This window comes from Danio rerio, chromosome 15 (genome assembly GCF_052040795.2).
Source record: "Danio rerio strain M-AB ecotype USA chromosome 15, GRCz13ab, whole genome shotgun sequence".
Taxonomy (NCBI): Eukaryota; Metazoa; Chordata; class Actinopteri; order Cypriniformes; family Danionidae; genus Danio; species Danio rerio.
The window spans coordinates 43,395,439-43,418,511 of NC_141035.1; the positions used below are offsets into that span (position 1 = coordinate 43,395,439).

The 23,073-nt window shown below is 35.9% G+C and overlaps 1 long non-coding RNA gene across 27 annotated transcripts in view; it reads left to right on the plus strand.

Annotated features, from left to right (window-relative positions):
* The window catches only part of LOC141377911 (uncharacterized), a 345,648-nt gene that overhangs the window by 270,332 nt on the left and 52,243 nt on the right, over positions 1 to 23,073 (plus strand). For 6 of the 27 annotated variants that reach the window (XR_015509858.1, XR_015509850.1, XR_015509855.1 and 3 more), the window contains one exon: positions 4,853 to 6,948. The exons of 15 other annotated variants lie outside the window; for them this stretch is intronic. This is a non-coding gene — a long non-coding RNA (uncharacterized LOC141377911). Of the gene's footprint in view, positions 1 to 586; positions 681 to 3,455; positions 3,562 to 4,852; positions 6,949 to 23,073 lie in introns of those variants that run through there. 6 more of the 27 variants (XR_015509854.1, XR_015509847.1, XR_015509842.1 and 3 more) reach the window with 4 other exon arrangements.

Here is a 23,073-nt window from a genome sequence, read left to right on the forward strand (position 1 = left end):
TTTTGAACCATGACTCTTTTGGCATTGTCTTATTGCAGGGCTCTAAATAATGCGTTCATTCATCTTTTCTGTCACTTCCAGTCAATATAATGAATCCTTTACAAATGAAAACAACTATTTCTAAAAATAAATGCATGAAAAAGTCTAATCAAATTCTGACTTGGAGCCATTACAAGTAACCAGCGGTGCATTGGCATGTGGATGAATGATGAATGATGTGATGCTCAAACTTAAGGAAGAGCGATATAAACTTGAAAACTTCCGGCAAATGGAAGTCGACAGCTCTGAATTACTATCATTACAGCCGGCTCGCCATATCGAGAAGCAGGGGAATGCGAAAAACAGTTTGGAACACTTCCTGCAGTTTCTAAATCTTTTTTCTAATCTCCGGCTTGCTGTCTCAGAACTATTCTCTAAGGTTTCGCACACATCATTTCTCTTAAATGTTTAACTTGACACACTCCTGTAGCGTTGCAATGGACCTCCTCAAAACACATTTCAGATCCGCCGGCATATTTAACGCAGCGTTCGCTTTGTTTAGCTGAAACTAATGTCGTAGCTCTTCCTTTGTTCTTGTGCATTTCAGAAAAATGTCACATCTAGATCCCATCCTGCGTGCGATTAAAATGTGAGTCACAGAGGCTGGAAGCAGAGAGGGATAGAGAGACAGACATGTGAAGGTGATTTCCTATGCACAGCATGTTAATGTGTCTGTGTGAGGGTAATGGATTGCTCTATACGTCGCTCAGCTCATAAGACAATAGATCATTTTGCTTTATAAAGCCGTCCTCACTGCGTCTTGAATCATGTGATGTGCACACAACATCTGGAGGAGAAAGAGGAAATCTCTGTAGACTATGTAGACAGTCCATCACAATGCATTTGTGTTTCAACATACGCTTGCAAATACACTTATTCATTCACATACTGTGCTTTGCTCTTTTTGTCTGACCTTGCAGTGAAAAATCCTACTAATACATCTGCACTGAGACATTTCACACATTTAGAAAATAAAACACCTTAAAAGGACTCTTAGCTAAACACAGAGTTAGTTTCAAATTATAATAATACTTTGAAATGTAATTTATCTAACAAACTACTTGGTTTTTAGGGTCAAATATGACATTATATACAGTATATGTCTTATATATTGCCGTATATATTTAGATTGACCCTATTAAACTAGATTTTAGTATTATTCTGTTATCATAATTTATCATATGTTCATCTGTATTCATAAAATTTATGTAAATGTAATAATACTTACTAAATATTCATAACTTAATTATTGATTGATACATATTAATAATGCTGTAAATATGTGTGTTCATTATGATTAGGCCCACCCGTAATCTGTACATTTACCGCAGATATTTAGGCCATCATTAATTCTGTTCATTTACATGAGTAAATGTGTGTAGATCTATATTTATTCAGTTTTTTACTCAATTTCAGTAATATTATTAACTAATGTGAAAAGTTTCATCTGATTTATGTACAATGCAGTTTGTAAAGTAATATTATCTTTCTTTTACTAGATATTTTATGTGACAAGCTTGCTTTATTTACCAAATAAAGTGAATCTAATTTGATTTGCATTTTAAACATTTTAAACATTAAAACAAAGTTAAAAAGGTAACACTTTACAATAAGGTTCATTAGTTAATACATTTACTAACATGAACTAATCATGAACAACATGAACAACAGCATTTATTAATCATAATTGAACATTTACTAATGCATTATTAACATCCAAGTTCATGCTTGTTAACATTAGTTAATGCACCATGAGTTAACATGAACTCACAATGAACAACTGTATTTTCATTAACTAACGTTAACTAACATGATCAAATACAGTAGTAGATTTATTGTTCATTGTTTGTTCGTCTTGGTAAATGCATTAATTAACATTAACTAATGAACCTTATTGTAAAGTGTGACCGTTAAAAATATAATATTATTTTGTTTCATATATTAAGGTTTCAGTTCTGATAATCCCAAAATAATCCCGCAGAAATCCGCAGACTTTTACCAAAATTCTCCGCAGATTCCGTCTGGCCCTACTTATGATGTATGTAGGTTTATTTTTTTTAATATATACATATATACACACACACACACACACACACACACACACACATATATATATATATATATATATATATATATATATATATATATATATATATATATATATTTATTTATTTTCATTTTGGCTTAGTTGAAATCAGATTTAGAATGAACCTCCAACTTATCCAGCATATGTTTTACGCAGCGTGCAATCCATTTCCAGCTTCCAGCTGCAACCCATCACTAGGAAACATCCATACACACACACACACAGGCGAGGCGATCGTGCTACCCACTACACCACCGAGATGCCTTTATATATATTTATATATATATATTGACACAGGGGCACTGCCCGCCTGGAACCGCCACTGCTGAGGAACTACTTTCTTCCGCCATTAATTCAAATCTGCAGCTGTAGTCAAAACAGCAGAAACCGTTGCTATTTCACAAACGTCACTTTAAAGCTAGTATTTGGATGATTCTCTAGAATAATATCTAAGTGATGAGAAAACAGGTCATTTTTGTCCACATTTTGAGATTATAAGGCTGAACAGCATGAAATGCCATCAGCCCACAGAGATTTCCCACTATTTCTCTATTGCAATTGGGATAATCAACCCCAAAAAAGCTAAAGCAAAGCAAACACTACAGATTACTATGGTATAAATACAGAACAACAACATACAAAAGAGAAAGATCGACCTAGAAAGTCACTTACCAGTTTTGTAATGATTTGATCAGATGTAGTTTGAAGTTATGCTAAGTTTTGATCCTCTAAGGGCTTATTATGCAATCTCTGTCGCCAACTTGTGGCATAGCGTCAACCGTTGCTGTATCTCTGATGCACTGTATCTCTGAAATGATAAATATTTAAAATAGGCGCTGTCCTTATAAATGAACTGCATAGTTTCAATCTAAACAACTACACTCTTGCCTAAAAAAAGCCTCAAAGTACATGATGTTGTCCAACAGCTGCAACATTTTTCTAACTAGTGAGTTTATTGATCTGCTGTCGCTATTTGGGCAGAGTAATACACAAAGGTGAAGAGGCTGTACGAGTGCTGTTATTGCAGAATATCACACAGCCATCCGCCAATCAGATTTGAGATCCAAACAGAACTGTTTTAAGTACACACGTGTATTCAATCTAATGGGGAGTAACCAGCAGGCATTATTCTAAATGGGGGGGAAATGGGTTGATCATAAACTTCTTAAATTATTATGCAAATTACTTACTTTTTATGATTATATTAACATGACCTTGGAATTATTATCCTGCTGTTTGCATCAGTCACCACATTTCATGCCAAAATGTCTTAATTTTTAAGAAGTCCACTCAAATAATCCATCCGAAGATGCAAATAATATTTCTTCAGGTTCATCCCAATGGAAATGGAAGGAGAAGCTGAGCTCACTCTGCATTATTGGACACATTATTCTCTGCAGTGCGCTGGTGTGAATATTACATATTTGGTGAATGCAGTAAGTAATTCAGTTATTCAAGAATATATAACAATATAAACTTCAACAAGTAATGTACTTAAGTAAAAGTGCAATTCTGCTATTCTAAACAAACCCATTGACTTCCAAAGCAACTTTTTCAAAGTTTAATCTTCAGTTTATGCCTAAAAAAAATGCAGCACATACCGATATGTGTAATTAATGTGATTAATTAGATGCCATATCATGTAATTAATCCAATTAAGATTTGCAATGATTGACAGCCCTAATTTCAATGTTCTCCAGACTTGGTTTATTGGATAGAAACACCTTGAAGCAAAACCTGTTTGAGAAAATGAGCGATGTGCTTGAGTCTAGGTGGGAAAAGAGGCATCTCATGTTTCACCGTCTGGCCGATTGAAGGCTCACAGGCCTGGAGTATTTAGGTTTTTCACGGTCGGCCCTCAGAGGTGGTAAAATCTGCAGTGGTGATGCGATGAGACAGTCTGTCACCTGTGCTCTCACTCAAGCCCGAATAGACCTGCACACACAAACTGTACACGCATTATCATTTCTCCATATGCACACTCAATATACCACACACATCTGAGCAGACGGCGGACTGGAGCGCAGAGAACATCATGTTAATCGCACATACTATGCCCCTTTCATAAGATGTCAGATAAATCCCTAGAATGCTTTTGGGAAGTTTCAGCTCAAAATACCACACGCATCACTTATTACAGCTTGAAAAAATGTGTTCCTATTTGAGTGTGAGCAAAAACATGTTGTTTTGTGCGTGTCCCTGTCCCTTTCCTGAAGAGGGCGGAGCCTTTACATGTTATTTTGATACTTTAGAAACTAAAGAACAAATTAATATAATGCAGCCTAAATGTGAAGAATTGTCAGTAATGGACTAAAGCCTTTGGCATGAGGAATAATAATAATTTTAATTTACCTCAGAGAATTATTCAGAGGATAAAAGTAAGTGACATTAAATTCAATTCATCTTTATTTCTGTAGCACTTTTACAATGCAGATTGTATCAAATCAGCTTTGCCTAGAAGATTATAGTAAATTGAAACAGTGTCAGTTCAGTTTTCAGTGTTGAAGTTCAGTTCAGTGTGGTTTAATTTTCACTGGTGAAAGTTCAAATGTTGAAGAGCAAATCCACTGATGTGCAGCTCCACAAGTATCGAACCATGCAAGCCAGTGGCGACAACGGCAAGGAAATAACTTCACCAATTGGCGAAAGTGAAGGATTAAAAAACTCTAGAAAAACCAGGCTCAGTTGGGCACGAACATTTCTCTTATAGTCAAACGTCTTGTGCAGAGCTGCAGTCTAGGTGCTGGAGAACGCTGGACGTCCATAATGGAGAAGCTGCAGGTGGGAGAGGTCACCGGCTGGTGTACAGGCTGGCCCTTCAGGATCAATGCGAGGACTCATCTGTCACTGGGGTCTACAGGAATCAATCTCATGCTCTCCACTACTCCATGACCACCACAGCAGCTGCTCAGGATACGGCCTGGTCCAGGTTTATGGAAACCTCATCAATAATAAAAACAGACTACAACAAGCAGCATAAGCACAGATGCCGTTCAAATTAAAATAACTTATGAGAAGTGTTCCCGGCTCCGGTTGCCCTAAATAATGCAGGCTAACAATGCTTTAGAGGATTTGGATTTCAACAGCATTTGTGTTTTATGTTTGTGCTAATGCAAAGAGATGTGTCTTTAATCTAGTTTTAAACTGAGTGTGAGTGCTTCCCCAACTGTGCTAGGAAGGCTGTTCCAAAGTTTAGGTGCCAGATATGGGAAAGATCTACCGCCTACAGTTGAGTTTGATATTCTGGGAATAATCTGTTGCACAAAATTAATTGAGCGAGGGGCTCATATTTAATTAATTAATTTAGTGAGGGGCTATAATACACTAGGAACTCCCTTAAATACTGGGGAGCTAAACCGTTAAGGGCTTTGTAGGTGGTCATTAAAATGGTAAAATTTATATGATATTTATTAGGATGAATTCAATGATGAAAGAACTGGAGTAGTATGATCATATTTCTTTGTTCTAGAAAGCACTCTAGCAGCTGCATTTTGAACCAGCTGATGTTTGTCAATTAGGCCAACAGGGCAACCACCTAGTAATGCATTACAGTAATCTAATCGAGAGGTCATGAAAGCATGAATAAGCTTTTTGCATCAGACATTGATATTATATGTTGAAGTTAAGAAACATTTTTGAGAGGAAAACATGCAGTTTTATAGATGCTTGAAACTGGCATTCAAAAATTGATTCTTATGGTAGCTACATAGTTTTATTAACAGGATGGCGTCTGGTCGTTATAAAAAGGAGGTTAGTGTTGTGATTTAGTTGCACATGCCCACAGTTGCACATAGACATTATTTGATTGTTTAGATGAAATAAAATAAATTGAGACAGTTTATGTTAAGTTTTATTGGTGATTTCAAATATATCATTTAATTGAAAGTTTGGAAAAAAAATTGGGAATTTGATGTTTTTGCTTTGAAAGAGCGGCACTTGCTGCCAGTCTATGGGGTAACACATTACAAGCAACGCGAGTTAAATAATATTGTAACTTTTGTAACTAAGTTTTAAAAGCAATTTATTAATATTTGAGTTGTTATGCGATTTAGTTGAATTACCTTTTCAAAGATAAATTGCTGAAATAAAATAAAAGTAGTGACAATGAATTACGCAGTCAATGAGAGAATGTATTTGAGAGAATTTTGAATGCATCAAAGAAAAGGAAACAGGGATTATAGTCTTAATGAACAGTGATTTTACTTGAGACAAATAGTACAAAAGAAGCAAACCTATTGCTTTAAACTTTCAATAATCTCTATATATGGGATGTATAGCTCTGGGGTCAGGAAGTTCTCAGAAAACTAAAATATTTACACTAAATTATTTGATGTGTTTTTTTCAAAGGCAAATATAGGTGTAGGTTATACAGTGCATTATTAATTTGCATTAAAAATTTAAAGAAAAAAAAAAACTAGCTCTGAAAGAGATCAAGCCTTGGACAAGAAAAAAAAAATGTAACGCAAAAGTAACACATTACTTACTATAAAAAGTAACTAGTTAGATGTAGTAGTAGACTAGTAGTTAGATTGTAATGTATTAGTTTCAAAAGTAACTTTCCCCAACACTGCTTGCTACCCAAGAGTTATGCAATGACTTTTTAAGCCAGAAATTGTTTGTTTGATTTAAAAGAAATGGACTGATTGCACCATATTCCCTGTTGCATTTTCTGCCACTCAACATAATGCAAGTGAACATCTTTTGTTTCTAAAGAATTTTCTAATGTTTGTGAAGTCAAATCTATAAAGAAAAATGTATCCGAATGTATAAAACACACATCCAACTGTTGATTAAAAATGCATTAAAAAAAAATGAATTTTTTTAAAAGCAGATGTTTTGTTCTTTCTTTTGAAGTACAATATTGTGTTTTCATATATCCAAGCAACAAAAATCTTCTAAAAGGTTTGTCTTTGCAACTTTTTTGTCTGTGAAAAAGTTAAAAAGATCACAGAAGAACTTCAGTTACCAAACGCTGCACAATAACCCAACAATTGTTCTTAAATCTCTTCCTAAAAGCCTTTTTGTGAAGCCAGTTTGGGGTGTTTTCTGAGCCAAATCAATCAATTCCCTATATACAGTTGAAGTCAGAATTATTAGCCCCCCTGAATTTTTAGTCCCCTGTTCATTTTTTCCCCATTTTTCTGTTTAACGGAGAGAAGATTTTTTTTCAACACATTTCTAAACAAAATAGTTTTAATAACTCATCTCTAATAACTGATTTATTTTATCTTTGCCATGATGACAGTAAATAATATTTGACTAGATATTTTTCAAGCAGCTAGTATTCAGCTTAAAGTGACATTTAAAGGCTTAACTAGGTTAATTAAGTTAACCAAGCAGGTTAGAGTAATTAGGCAAGTTATTTATATGACATCTGCTTTGTTCTGTAGACAATCTAAAAATTTATAGCTTAAAGGGGCTAATAATTTTGACCTTAGAAAGGCTTTTGAAATTTAAAAACTGCTTTTATTGTAGCCAAATAAAAGACTTTCTCCAGAAGAAAAAAATATTATCATACATACTTTAAAAAATTTCTTTGCTCTGTTAAACATAATTGAGGAAATATTTTAAAGAGAAAAAATTCAAAGGGTGGCTGATAATTCTGACTTCAACTCTATATAACATGGACTTATTGCACCATATTCCCTGTTGCATTGTCTGCCATTCAGCATAATGTGAGTGCATGTTTCTGTGTTTCTACCAGCCTGATCTCACGAGAAAACGCAAGTATTTTACGTTCTATCAGTTTAGTGGCTAATTCGTTTTGAATTCGTATGAGTTCAGTCATACGAAAATGTACGATTTTAAAAAGGAGGCGTGGCACCCAACCGTCATTGGGTGATGAGCAAATCGTATGAAATTATTCAAATTAGATTGTACAAATTCATACAAATTACAACTAAATCAAAAAGTTACGAATTGCTGTTAGATTGTGTTGGTTTCCACACAATTTTTTTTCTAATATTAGTCAAGTCAAATCTGTAAAGAAATGTTTCAGAATGTTGCTTTTGCAAAACACACATTCAACCGTTGATTAAAAATGCATAAGAAAAAAATTTGTTTTTATAGAACAGCAGATGTTCTGTTCTTTCTTTTGATGTTTTGTAATTTTATATATTCAAGCAGCAAAAATATTAAGAAAGTTTTGTCTTGGCAACTTTCTTTTGTCTGAGGAAAAAGTTTAAAAGATCACAGAAGAACTACAGTCACCAAACGCAGCACAATAACCCAACAAGTGTTCTTAAATGTATTCTTTAACGCCTTTTTTGTGAAGCCAGTTTGAGGTGTTTTCTGAGCCAAATCAAGAATTCCCTATATTTATTGTACTATATTCCCTGTTGCATCTTCTGCCATTCAATGTAATGCAAGTGGACTTATTTTGTGTTTCTAAAAAAATTTCTAACATTAGTGAAGTCAAATCTGTATAAAAAAATCAAACAAACATCCAACTGTTGATTAAAAATGCATAAGAAAGAATGCACTTAAATGCAGAGGCTCTGTTCTTTTGTTTGATGTGCAGTATTGTATTTCTAGATATTCAAACAACAAAAAGTATTCTGAAAGTTTCGTCTTTTCAACTTTTTTTTTTGTCTGGGAAAAAGTTAAAAAGAACACAGGAGAACTACAGTCACTAAACGCCACACAATAACCCAACAATTGTTCTCAAAATTCTTTCTAAAAGCCTTTTTTTTGTGAAGCCAGTTTGAGGTGTTTTCTGAGCCAAATCAAGAATTCCCTGATTAGTCAGAGCGGCAGCATGCGGCGAGGAGATTTCACTAGTGAATAATGTCTCGCAGCGTCAAGTCGAGCCCAGATCTACAGATGTTCAGAAGCTGAAAGCACCAGGGCCAATAACTAAGTAAACTTCAATACAAGTCTGAGAGGAAAAAAATAAAAAGGAGCGATATTTTTAGGAGCAGGAATGAACTCTCCTCTCGTCTCCTGCTGATGTCACAGCCTGTGTCCTCATGACGTGTGTTTCATGTCATCCCTTTTGAACCGTTGTTCATTTTACTATAAGCTCCAGATTATTCCGGTCGCTCTTTATCATTCCTGAAGCTCATCCAGAGTTTGTCTCGGGGCTCATTTCGGAATGATGATGAGCTTGAATCTTTGTTTAAGTGAAATGAATTCAGTGGCGCGTCTCGGTCCAGAGGTCGTTTCTCCCTCTGTTAATAAAGTGAGGATAATGTCAAACCGGCCTGAGATGTTTAGTGGGCTTCGGCTCATACAAACACAGGCGGTCTTCCTCACCAGGGACTCTCCTCATTTCACATTCTCTCCTCTCATGCGTAGATGTGCTCGGAAAACTGGGTGTGAAGAGCAAAAATGGAAGAATGGGATTTTTTTTATGTCCTATACATGCATATGTGATGTGGGGGATGTTATGTAGTATCTGGTAAAAATAGATTTGTTCTGGCCAGAATAAGGTGGAAATATTATAAATTGCATGGAGGATGTTTGAAAGAAATGTATTTTGCAAACGGAAACTTCAAAGGAGAGACGTGTTTGGGATTCTTTAAATATATGAAGATATCATTCATTCATTAATTTTTTTGTCGGCTTAGTCCCTTTATTAATCCGGGGTCGCCACAGTGGAATGAACCGCCAACTTATCCAGCAAGTTTTTACACAGCGGATGCCCTTCCAGCCGCAACCCATCTCTGGGAAACATCCACACACACATTCACACACACACTCATACACTACGAACAATTTATGCCGAGTTCAGACTGCATGATTTTCAAAGTAGTCGTGTCACAGATGTTTTCACACTGCATGACTATCTGGGCTAGCGTTTCGTCGCAGCTTTGTTTACACTGCAAGATGGATCGGCGGCAGGGACATTCACATTGTGTGACTTTACTATAGGAAGAATCGCCGACAACTTCGTCCAAACTACGTCTCACAGCCAAAAACACGTAGTATATCTTTTGTTATTAACTACATAATGAGAAAGAAGCCTTTAATGGGGTAGAACATGTACATGTTTGCTCACCTGGGTTTAATGGTAATTAGCTATTTCTCCTCAACGTTGATAATAAACTAATTTCTTTCTGTATGAAACGTCAAACACACACGGTTGCTCCTGAGTCCTGTTAAACCTCCACTAGTTTTTCCTCCATTTTGTGGGTCCAAATAAACCGAAAATTAGCGCTTTTAACTTCTCCATCAGCCTCCCGCTGGCCTGCAGCAGGTATACACACACACACGCAAGTGAATGCTGCTCTCTCATTATTGTAGGCGATCGCTGATGTTATTTTCAGTCAAAATTAAATTCACACGGCATGATTTGAATCGCCGACAGCTCCAGATATTTAGCATGTCAAATATCTCACAGGCATCGGCGACTCATCGGCGATTCTCTCAGATCGCGTCATTGAAAGTTCATACTGTGTGATTGTCAGTCACGTGCACGAGCAGCGATTTGCCTGTGATTTCAGGCATTTTTCGGCGATTTCTCAAAACCTGTCGGCGAGCCAAAATCAGGGCTAAAATCACGCAGTCTGAACTAGGCATTAGTCTACCCAATTCACATGTACCACATGTCTTTGGACTGTGGGGTAAACCAGAGCACCCGGAGGAATCCCACGTGAAGGCAGGGAGAACATGCAAAATTCACACAGAAACACCAACTAAGCCGAGGTTCGAACTAGCGACCTTCTTGCTGTGAGGCGACAGCACTACCTACTGTGCCACTGCCTCGCCTATATGAAGATGTGTTTAAACTATTTTAGATGTACTATACAGTTTATATATACACTACCTGACAAAAGTATAGTGGATCCCAGTTATAAGAACAGCAAATAATAACTTGACATCTAGTTGATCACTTAGAAAAGTGGCTGAAGGAAGATTTTTCTGATGAATCATCTGTTGAACTGCATCATAATCATCACAAATACTGCAGAAGACCTACTGGAACCTGCATGGACCCAAAATTCTTATAGAAATCAGTCAAGTTTAGTGAAAGAAAAATCATGGTTTGGGGTTACATTCAGAATGGGGGCGTGCGAGAGATCTGCAGTGTGGCTGGCAACATCAACAGCCTGAGCTATCAAGACATTTGTGCTGCCCATTACATTACATACCACAGGAGAGGGGAAACTCTTCAGCAGGATAGCGCTCCTTCACATACTTCAGCCTCAAAGTTCCTGAAAGCAAAGAAGGTCAAGATGCTCCAGGATTGGCCAGCCCAGCCACCAGCCATAAACATTATTGAGCATGTCTGGGATAAGATGAAGGATGCACTGAAGATGAATTCAAAGAATCTTGATGAACTCTGGGAGTCCTGCAAAAACGCAATTTTTTGTCATTCCAGATGACTTTGATAAGTTGAGTCATTGCAGAGATGTATGGATGCAGTCCTCCAAGTTCATGGGAGTCATACACAATGTTAATTTTTTTCCCTCTGCACCAGTAAGAGTTTATATTCTATACTGTACATTATTTCTGTTAAGTGACAAGACTTTTGTCTAAGCAAAGTCAGACCTTACTGTCCTAATTAAATAATTAAATAATTAAAAATCAAGGCATGATCATGTTTTATTTTGGTAAAATTAGTGTAATCTAGAGGCCTTTGCCTTTTACATAAGCCACTTCTGATACCAAATGATCAACTTATCAATATATTATTATCAAATATTTTTTTGTTGTTCCTATTTATAGTTTTAATCTTTTGTTTGTGTTTTTTTGTTTGTGTTTATGTTTTTTAAAAATTCACATCAGAATACTGATTGGTCAGTGTTTTTGTTTTGTTCCTAAAATCTGGGTTATTCCACCAAATATTTAACTCTTCTGAAGTTAAACTATTTTTGTTTTTCCATGTTATTCATGAAATGTTTAAAAATGTATCTAGTTTATACATAAATTATATTTTACACAAACACATAACTATAAATAGTAAATCAAGAAGCGATCTGGGGCTGGTGTGCGAGTGAAGCGCATGATGGGAAGTGTAGTTTAATTTAATGTAAGTGTTATCCAGCAACCTGCAAGGTGATCATAACATACTCCCTAGCCCAACTGTCATTTATCAGCAAATTGTACTAAATTGTATGAATGAGATCACACAAATTCATACAAATTAGCCACTAAATCAATTTATCGTCATCATCATCATCTTTTTATTTCCATTGCGCTTTTACTATGCAAAATGTGTCGAAGCAGCTTAATATAAGATTTCTAGTAAATTGAAACTTTGTCAGTCCAGTTTTCAGAGTTGACGTACAGTTTAATTTAGTTCAGTGTGGTTTCAAGAAGATAAAAAAGGCTCAAGACGAGTCTTTTGTTTCCACCTTTAGAACTTTATATAACACATAATTTTGCTATTAAAAAGGAAGAATTTACATAAACAAATGTTGGGTAAAGCACTCTGTTTTATAGATATATTACAAATATAATCTTGATTTATTGTTTAGCAATGTATTTTGTTGTTTTTCTTTGCACCACTGCCAAGCAAAACTTAATTAGAAAAAATAAAATGTAGTCAATTTCAGGCGTGGGGTTTACTTGATATATCGGTGTTGTATATGTAATCTGTTTAATCTAGGTGTGTGTGTGTCTGTGTCTGCAGGGGGTGAGGGTGAGGGACTGACGCTCGTTAATCTCCGTTTGTCCTTGAGAAGGTGGAGCAGTCTTGTCCTTCTGCCATCCATTTGCAATGCCAAACACACGCACACACACACACTGTGCCCATATGCACTAATTGTACTCTGATGCAAATATATATCAAGACATTCCCTGTGTGTCCAGCGCACAAACCCAGCTCAGGCATTAAGACGATGGTGATTAAACTCAGTCCCTGCAGGTTTGGCTCTCCGCTGGCCACAATAACACACTGACTCAGGCTCATATTCATCTGATTACTGCCCACCTCCCCCATCTGTCCATCCATAATGACACACCTCTCTTTAGACTGCTGCAGCACTTTATGTGAGAGAAAACAATCATTCCGATCACAGAAATGCCTCAGAAAATCACAACCAAGGTTCACTGGAAATACATGTCTTAGCCTACATTTAAAATTAATTGCTCTGAGAACATTTTGTTCAACGTTTAAGAGGAAAAATTCACTAGAGGGCGCTGTCTACAAGATGTAAAATGCATTGCTCCAGGTACATATTATTTTACGTTTCAGATGATAAATCCACTAGAGGGTGTCTACCCTCTACATTTAAACAGCACTCAAGATGTAATTTAGGGTGTCTTTTGTTGTACATCGTAGATACATGTCCTTTCTTGTACACCCATACGAGAAGGCAGAGCTTGTTTTACAGACCATATAGCAAAACCACTGTCCTAAACCCAACCAATAGTGTTTTCAGAAGCAAATGTAAGTGAAATGTTCTCTTATAGTTTTACCTTGATTTTACAGTGCTTTTAACTCATTTGTGAATCTGCTTTTTACCAGACTCAAGTACAACACTGTACAAAGTAAGCTACCGAGCAAACTGACCACACCGGAAAAGTTGTCTATGGAGATAGATACATACATATACATCATTTGATTGTGCACACACATTTGATTACAAATCACAGACACTATTGAGTTGTTGTTGTTTTTTTTGTTTTTTTTTGTATATATTTGGGGTTGGAAATAATCCTTTATTCATTGATGATTGGTCGCTGTAAATATCATTAGTGTAAAAAAAGAAACAAAAATTGTTTGTGTTGTACTGCCACGGAGTGTTTTTTTAAACTAGAAACTGCAGTCAAACATATGTTGAAGTACTTTTTGTGATTTCACAAAAATGTAGGCTGAGGCACGTATTTCTGGTGAGCCAATCATATAAGAAATTATTAATATTAAAAAACATATTCAACCCTACATAATATAGTAATTCTCATCATGTGACAGAAACAAGATAAGTGTTATACAACAATATAAGAATATTTGCCTCACGGGCATGGGATGCATACCTGCATAAAGCCTAAAATTTGTAAAGGAGCCAACTCCTTTTGAAAACAAATACTGTCTTTTAATATTGCTTTAAGTAATACTGTAATGATGCAGGGTAGCAACAAAGGTGAGGATCCAAATGTAGTTGATTTATAGAGTGGTCATACAGGCAAGGTCAAAACAGGGATGGAAAGGAGCAGTGTAGCAGGTGAATAGAGTAGCAGATGAATAGTCAAGACATGCGGCAAAACAACATAAGCAGTAAACAAAACACAGGATCAAAAAAAAAACAGAAGACAAGGAAAATGCAGTGAAATGCTCTTTTACAGATCACAAGACTCAGCACAGATATGTGTGTAAGAGGTGTATTTGTACTCGGATCTATCTTCATGAGCTTCAGATGTGTGTCAGCAAGGAGTGATCTGGGACTGGTGTGTGAGAGAATTGCATTATGGGAAATGTAGTTCAGTTCAATGTGAGTGTTATACAGAATCCTGTAAAGTGATCATAACAAATACTCCTAAACCCAACTGTCATTTATGAGCAAATTGTACTAAATTGTGGTGTCGTCAAGGAGTGATCTGGTACTGGTGTCTAAGTGAAGCGCATGATGGGAAATGTTGTTTAGTTCAATGTGAGTGTTACCCAGCAGCCCGCAAGGTGATCATAACACATGCTCCTAAACCCAACTGCCATTTATGAGCAAATCATACAAAATTGTACAAATAAGACCATACAAATGCATACAAATAAGCCACTAAATCAAAAGTTCGGAATTGATTTGAGATGGTGTCGGAAAAAGCAATATTACAACCAATCGTATAAAAACTAATATATCAGAACCAAGCCATCACCACTGAAACACTAAACACACACTACAAATGTTTAATTTTCACAACCTCCAGGCATAAACAGCTTTCATCTGATGATGCTAACTGCTCATGAGTAGGATGTGATTCTGATTAAGACAAATTATGAGAACTGGGCTTGCAGGGAAAGGATTTGTAACCCCTCAAAGATGAATTTCCCACAAACAGTCACCTGGAAAATGAATTATGCTGATGGCTTCTTCTGTCTCCATTTTCAATGAATAATCCGCATTAGGATGCACTGGCGACTGATGTTGTCACATATGAACGTATAGTTTGCATATAATCAGCTTCTGCCTGGATGCAGCCGGCCTTCAACTGAGACTGCATAACAGCTTCTGAATGCTAATGTAACAAATGCAGAATGTAAACGTCTGAAGAAGTGACCCGAGTCTGTCACTGTCACCTTGCATCTCGCATCTGCAGGGTTAGACCCAGAACAATATTCATGCTGCTTGTTTTTATTATTTATAGGGGTCTTGTTATGCTTTTTACACTTTTCAGATTAGTGCTGCATTCTTTATATCAGGAAGAAACAATTTAAACACCTCAGTATTTCAGAGTTTTTGTCCATGCTTTAGTACAAAATAAATCCAAAGAAACTGTTTTTGTAGTTAAACAAGTGTAGCCGCAATTTAACCATAACTTTGCTACACTTACAGTAGTTTAAGCAAGGTGTTTGTAGTAAAACAATAGATAAAGATTAATTAGTTCATATATAATATGTGAAATATGTAATCTTTTTCATATATTTCCCATAGGATGTGTAACAGAGCAAGGACATTTTCACACTGTTTCCTATTATTTATTTTTTTCCTTGTGGAGAAAGTCATTACTTTTGGTTTGGCTGGAATAAAAGCAATTATACAAATTTTTAAAAGTATTTGAGGGTTAATTTTATTAGCCCCTTTAATAATTTCTTTTTTTTTTCTTTTCAATTGGCTATAGACAAAACCATTGTTGTTCAATGACTTGCCTTATTAACCTAATTTGCCTGGGATTTTTAACGACCACAGAGAGTCGGGACCTCGGTTTAACGTCTCATTCGAAAGACGGCGCTCACTGAGCATTATTGCGTCCCCGTCACTATACTGGGCATTATACTGGCATTAGGACCCACACAAGATTGCAGGTTGGGCGCCCCCTGCTGGCCTCACTAACACCACTTCCGGCAGCAACCTAGCTTTCCCATGTGGTCTCCCATCCAGGTACTGAACGGGCGCAGCCCTGCTTAGCTTCAGTGGGCGACCATGTGAGAGTTGCAGAGCTAGCTGCCGGTCTTAAATCTGCAGTCATACGTGGCGAGCCACTGGACAAACTTGTAACAGCGGGAAAGCTGTCCATATGGAGGTTTTACAGGCGAAATTCAACCATACGTACTTCTGGCCATAATTTGCGATCTCCAGAATGTATATAGGGCTTCGTTTTCAGACTGAGCCTATGCTGGATAATGCTCTGCACACCAACCTCTATTCTATAATAATTTCTTGAATATACATTTTTCATGCATGGCATTTGCTCGAAAAAGTACAGAACATATAAAAATGTACTTGCTTTAGGTACATCAGTAGCATGTCTTTCTGCAGTACATACTGTACATCTAACTTAGTCAATTCTCCTACTCTTCTTTAAAATACACTTTGATGGTGGAACTTCAGAAGAAAGTTTTTTTTTTTTTTTCTCCCCAATTCTTTAGATATTTAGGAGTTGGAACAGAGAAGTGTGAGTAATTAAGGATTAAATCCATGCGTTTGCTGTTAAATATGTGCGGTAGGTCTTCCTCTTGCACAGGCTGTCCTTTTCCTGCTCGTTTTTTATCTCGGTGAGACTTAGTGAGGTTAATAATGCCGCACATTAATATTTTATCAGACTTCTCAATTAAAGCTTTATTTGCAGGAGAAGATTCCTCTATAATGAATTCTCCCTTGCACTTGATCAAACACACATACCACACACAAATGCATTCTCTCTCATTCCAGATTCTTACATATATATATATATATATATATATATATATATATATATATATATATATATATATATATATATATATATATATATATGACTATATGTGTGTGTCAGTCAGGTCTTTCTTCTCAGTGGGGAACAAATGCTCTCACAAAGATAGTAAAGTCAAATCCCGTACATTATAATTTGATGGTGCCCAGGAGGACACAGCTTTGTAAACATGATGAATAATTCTCTAAAAATGTTTAAAGTGTTGTTGTGTTTTTGTCAAGTGTGTTTAAATATGACTGAAAAACACACTGGAGAATTATTATGTGTGTGTACTTGGACAACTCTTTGTCTTAGTGAAGCCACTTTGACGTTTGGATCATCAGAAAGAGCTCCAAGAGAGTAAAGTGGACACTTTTCTGCCACCCCTTTAAAGGATTAAGTCTTGGGTTTAGGGTCAAGGTTAGAATTGGGTTGAGGATATTTAGGGTCTGGCATGTTAATTTTAGGTGAACAGGCTATAGTTTTTGTACTTGCATCAGTTTGTGACGGCATCAGTTTGTGTGTGTGTGTCTGTGTACTTGTGTATGTGTGCATGTGTTTTTATAGTATGTGTGTGTGCATGTATTTTTTTGTGTGTATTTGTGCATGTGCATATGTACTTGTGTATTTTGTTGTCCCCTATCTTATTTTCTATATATACATTTGAAGTCAAAATTATTAGCCCCCCTGAATTATTAGCTCCCCTGTCAAATTTTTCCCCAATTTCTGTTTAATGCAGAGGAGATTTTTTCAACACATTTCTAAACATAATAGTTTTAATAACTCATTTCTAATAACTGATTTCTTTCGTCTTTGCCATGATGACAGTTAATAATATTTGACTAGATATTTTCAAGACACTTCTATACAGCTTAAAGTGAAATTTAAAGGCTTAACTAGGTTAATTAGGTTTACATGTTAAGGTAATTAGGCAAGTTACTGATGATGATGGTTTGTTCTGTAAACAATCTGAAAAAAAATAGCTGATGGGGCATTAATAATTTTGTTAATAATAAGTACTGGTCAGAACAAGCTTTATTATATATAAAATGGATACTATGTTTTCTATATTACAATGATGTTTTATACATGCTTTGCTGAATGCTGATGCAAGCACTATTTTACTCATATTTTCACCTTTTTTTCTTGAATATTTCACATTTCTTAAGTAATTTCCTACATTAAAGTCACCAGTTTGTTTGGTTTTATATGAGATCTTTAACATTTTATATTTGATTGATTATATGTGATTTTATGTATGATTTCTATATTAAAATATAAATATATGTAATTATATACAGTATAAACATATATATATATATATATATATATATATATATATATATATATATATATATATATATATATATATATATATATATATATATATACACGCTGTCTCCAAAAAATGTCAAGCAAAATTAATTCTGTCAGTATTTCGTCAAAATATCTTCAACTTTAATTATATTTTGTAATTATATGGCTAATAGATAAAATTATACATTTTTTACCTCACCTGATTTAGATCACCGCATTACCTTGTAAAGGATAACTCAAATATTGACAGACCACTTCAATTTTATTACTTGCAAACTAAATAGCACGCACAGAATTAAGCAGTTTACCTCATAAAGCGGTTACATATTGGAATCATACATTTTCAAAAAAAAAATAAAGAGGGGGTTAATAATTTAGGGGGATAATAATTCAACTTCAACTGTATATATACATTTATATGAGCTATTTTGAGGCTATAGTTTAAAATGCATCAGCTAATATTAACATACAGAACACATCTCTGTTCACATGCATTAGTGTGTAGAAATGCTGCAGCAGTGTTGTTCATTCTATTGAGTAAATTGTGGCGTTCAGCATATATTTGTGAAAAATGATTGTTGCCGATGGCAACACAGTATAACTCACCAATTATGCTGCAAACATGTGTTCCTCCATAACCGTGTTCATGTTCTCTCTGCAGTCAAGGACAATAATAGTCATTTAAGCTTAAATCTATATTGCACCTCCATGTTTGTATTTATTTTCATTTGTTAGCAATTCAATAAGGCAGATCACGTTCAGCCACATGATCATTTTCATCAAAATAAACCTGTTTATGATACTATTAGGCTAGATAGATTAATAAAAGAACATTATTGTATGAAATAATATACAAGTATACTAATAAAAGATGTCATTAGAAAGTTCCCATTTCTTTCTCTCTCTCTCTCTCTCTCTCTCTCTCTCTCTCTCTCTCTCTCTCTCTCTCTCTCTCTCTCTCTCATTTTAATAATTCACTTCCATAATTGCCTTATTGTCATGACAAATGTTACAAATGTGTGGCCGAAGCATTTATAAAGTTTACATTAAAAATTTAAAAACATATACATGTATATTAAAAAACACAGTTAATGGTATAATAATAATGATAATAATATTAAATTAAAATAAAAAATAAAAAGAACAACACAAATATTAATAATAAATTAGAACAAACTGTACATTTAACAAACAACAATCTCTTTCTCTCTTTCTCTCTTTCTCTCTTTCTCTCTCTCTCTCTCTCTCTCTCTCTCTCTCTCTGTGCCAGTCTGTGTGTGTACTGGTTTTGATGGTTTACAAGGAAAGTTTTTGCCTAAGTGAAGTTTATTTCTAAAGTAATTTGACCAGTGGTTAGCACTGTTGCCCCAGAGCAAGAAAGTCATTGGTTTATATTTTTACTTTGCCAGTAGTGGTTTTGTGTGTGGAGTTTACAGGTTCTCCCCTTCTTCGCATGGGTTTCCCCCGCATTCTCTGGTTTCCTTCCAGAGTTCAAAGAGATGTGACAAAGGTGAATTGACCAAACCAAATAGGCATCATTGAGCTCTTAATCTGCAATTCCTAATCGTCATTAAAGGTTCACGAAACCCCCAAGTACTTTTTTCTGAGATTTTAACAGTTTTGTGTGTGTTGAGCATCAGTTAAGATAATGTTAGCACCTGCCAGCTTTAATTGTGGGAAAAACTGGATCATTTTAAGCTTTTGTCAGCTAATTTCAGCTACCTGGTTTAAAATTATTTTTAGGGTGGGATCAAAATCGGCGACGTAGCGCAAAACTGCAAGTGCAAAGATGACGCATCGGTTTCTCATTATTATTCATAGCAAAGATTTCTTATCCTATGGAAGATTCTGCTTCTTAACTATTCATGACTGCACATGCTTTCCGAAGGCAGACCTGCCAGTGCCAAGCTGTGAGACACGGACCCACGGCACACAGAATTTAGCTGTTCATGAAGGCTCGTATGTGTTTGTTTCTATGATCCACAGGGTTTGTTGCATGTTTTTCCCTGCGATACTGTCAGACCCGATACAGCAAAGCTTTATGTGTCCAGCGAGCATTTTTGTGAGGAGAGCATTACGAGAATTGGAGAATGGCAGACGTTGTCTTTTATTATGAGTTCGTTCACATTTAGACACATCGCTGTGCTGCTGTGTTTGCCTAAATCCTCTAGATTACCAACAGGGCTCTGCATTCAGATGATTCAGACATGGGAATTGAGGGAGAAGTCCTCATTTATAGTGTTTATATGAACACGATTATCTTAACAACAACATAAATTGTTGTTGTAAATATGAAATTAAGAATATCAAATTTAGCAGGGCATTAAATTACTGTTTATTTCTTTGCATTTTAGCTTCGGCACTGTCAGCACACATCAGCAGATCACAGCACAGAGCGCTTCACGATCACATGTGTAGATAGAAATAAATAAAGAGTTCAGCAAATGACTAAAGATCTCAGGGATCAGTGCAGGAACTCAGCTGTCAAAACCTGAGCTGACGCATGAACGCCATCTGTGATTTGAGAACATGCGCATGTGTGTGTGTTTGCATGTCTCTGGAGTTTCTATGTGCAGACGTGGGTCATATGCATGTGTGCATCTGATGTATGCAGCTATAGAGGTGTAAAATTAGTGTGTAAAAGAGCAGGAGACTGATTTGACTAACAGATGAACAGAACTGGAAATTCTTAATTTCTCCAGGCCAGTTGGAGTCTGAGAGACTAACACACACACATAAAAAAACACAAATACATGCAAACACAAACATGCACAGGCAAGAAATACAAATACACACAAACACACACACACACACACACACACACACACACACACACATACACAAATGCACACAGACATGCAGAAAAAAATACATCCTTACACAAACCAATGCACGCATTTATACAAACAAAACAAATACAAACCCACACAAATACACACAAACAAAGACATACATGAACCCAAATACATGCATGCACAAACTTTCAAATACATACACGCAAAAGCTCACATAAAAATAAAATCAAAGAGTTCACACTTAGCTGATGATTGATTATAAAGCTTGTTTGGCAAGCTCATAAGATCCTCGAGCCCGGGGCTCTATTCAATTTGCAAGGCAAGAGGGGAGTTTGAGCTCAGGTAGATCTCGAGAACTCCCCTGCTGTAGGAGCTAATGGACAGATAGTGATTTATCTTAAGAGATAACCAGGAGCATATCTATGGTGTCGATTTGGATTAGTCAATTAACGTAAGTTGCATGTTTTTTGACAGTGGGAAGAAACCGGGGAATCCGGGGGAAACCCATGTGAGCATGGGGAGAATGTGTAAACTCCGCACAGAAACGTAGGCTGGCTTGGTAAGGACTATAACCAGAGACGTTCTTGCTGTGAGGCAACAGTGCTGACCACTGGTCCACCATGTCACCCATCTAAGAAAGGAGGAGGTTTAGGGGTAGAAAGGGGGATTCTTCAAAATGAAGATGGCTGTCATATGGAACTTAGGGTATTTATAGTGGCTTAGGAATTGTCTGATTGTTGAGTCATAAATTGGAGAATGCGGGACCAGCCGCAAGCAATCATAAGCACGTGATACTCTCGAAATTAGTTTATAAATAAACTTCACACACACAAACTGTAGAAAGATGTGTCATATTATCATGATTATGCAGCGTTTTAAACCACCCAATGCTTATTTTATGTTTTAGACATGTAAATACCATAGACTGTAAAAGATATGGACTTAGTATCACATACACATACACATAGTGAAAGTAAGAATAAAGTTCAATCTATTCTCTATTCTGGGAGTAACTGATGAATTTACGTGCTGAATCCTGCGTATTCTGCTTGTACAAATGAGGCATATGCGCGGCCGCAAGTAGACGATGCCTCTCTCACATTAAAGATTACAATCAAGATCATTTATACGTCTATTAAACAACATATTTTGTATTAAAATGGAAAAGCATAATAAAAGGGATACATCTTTTACACAGCACTATTGTTTCTGCGGTGTGTCACATGACAAACATGTCTTGTCGCCACGTAAAGGGTGAACGTTCTAAAATAATGATCGCCTACCAAACTCACTCCAGGGGCCAGATAGAATCCTTTAAAGCCACCAGTGAAAGGGTTAATAACAGAAGTTAAGCAGTCATGGTGGAGTTACTTTGCATTGCAAGACTAAAGAAAAGTTTTATTCACTCGCCTTTTTTGGATCAATCATTTTTCCATCTGTTGTCATGTGTAGATACACTGCAAAAAAAAGCTTTTCTTACTTTGTAATATCATTTCATTTCCAGTTTAAATATCTAAAAAATCTTAAATCAAGACTCGACAAGAAAAATGGCTTGAGAAAATTAAGTGATGCTGCAAACTTTTGATTGAGATTATATCTTAAGTGTTTTTTTTTTTTCACATAATTTATTATGCTATTTCATGTGTCTAGAATGTATCTTGATTTAAGATTTTTTTTAGATATTTGGATTGTGTCACAATCACCAGCAATCTAAAACACCATAGATTGCTGGAAAACACAAGTGTTATGAGACTCCAAATCCACCATTTCATGGACTACAACCCCATGCATGCACTCCGCTCACACACTTGTTCCAGATCCTGACTGATTACACTCTAACAGCTAAAGCTGATCATGGAGTAATTACTTGGACTATACGAACACCTCTCAAACACACAGTTGTTGCTGACTCTTGTTATCAGTTAAGAGACATTACAATGCATTTTCCTTGCCCTGCCTTCCGTGTTTTGAAGCTTTGCTTTGTTTTGTTTGATTATACCAGTATGCTTCCTTCCTTCTGACCATTTGCCTGCTATTCGGTCTACGATTCTGGATTGCCCTCATACA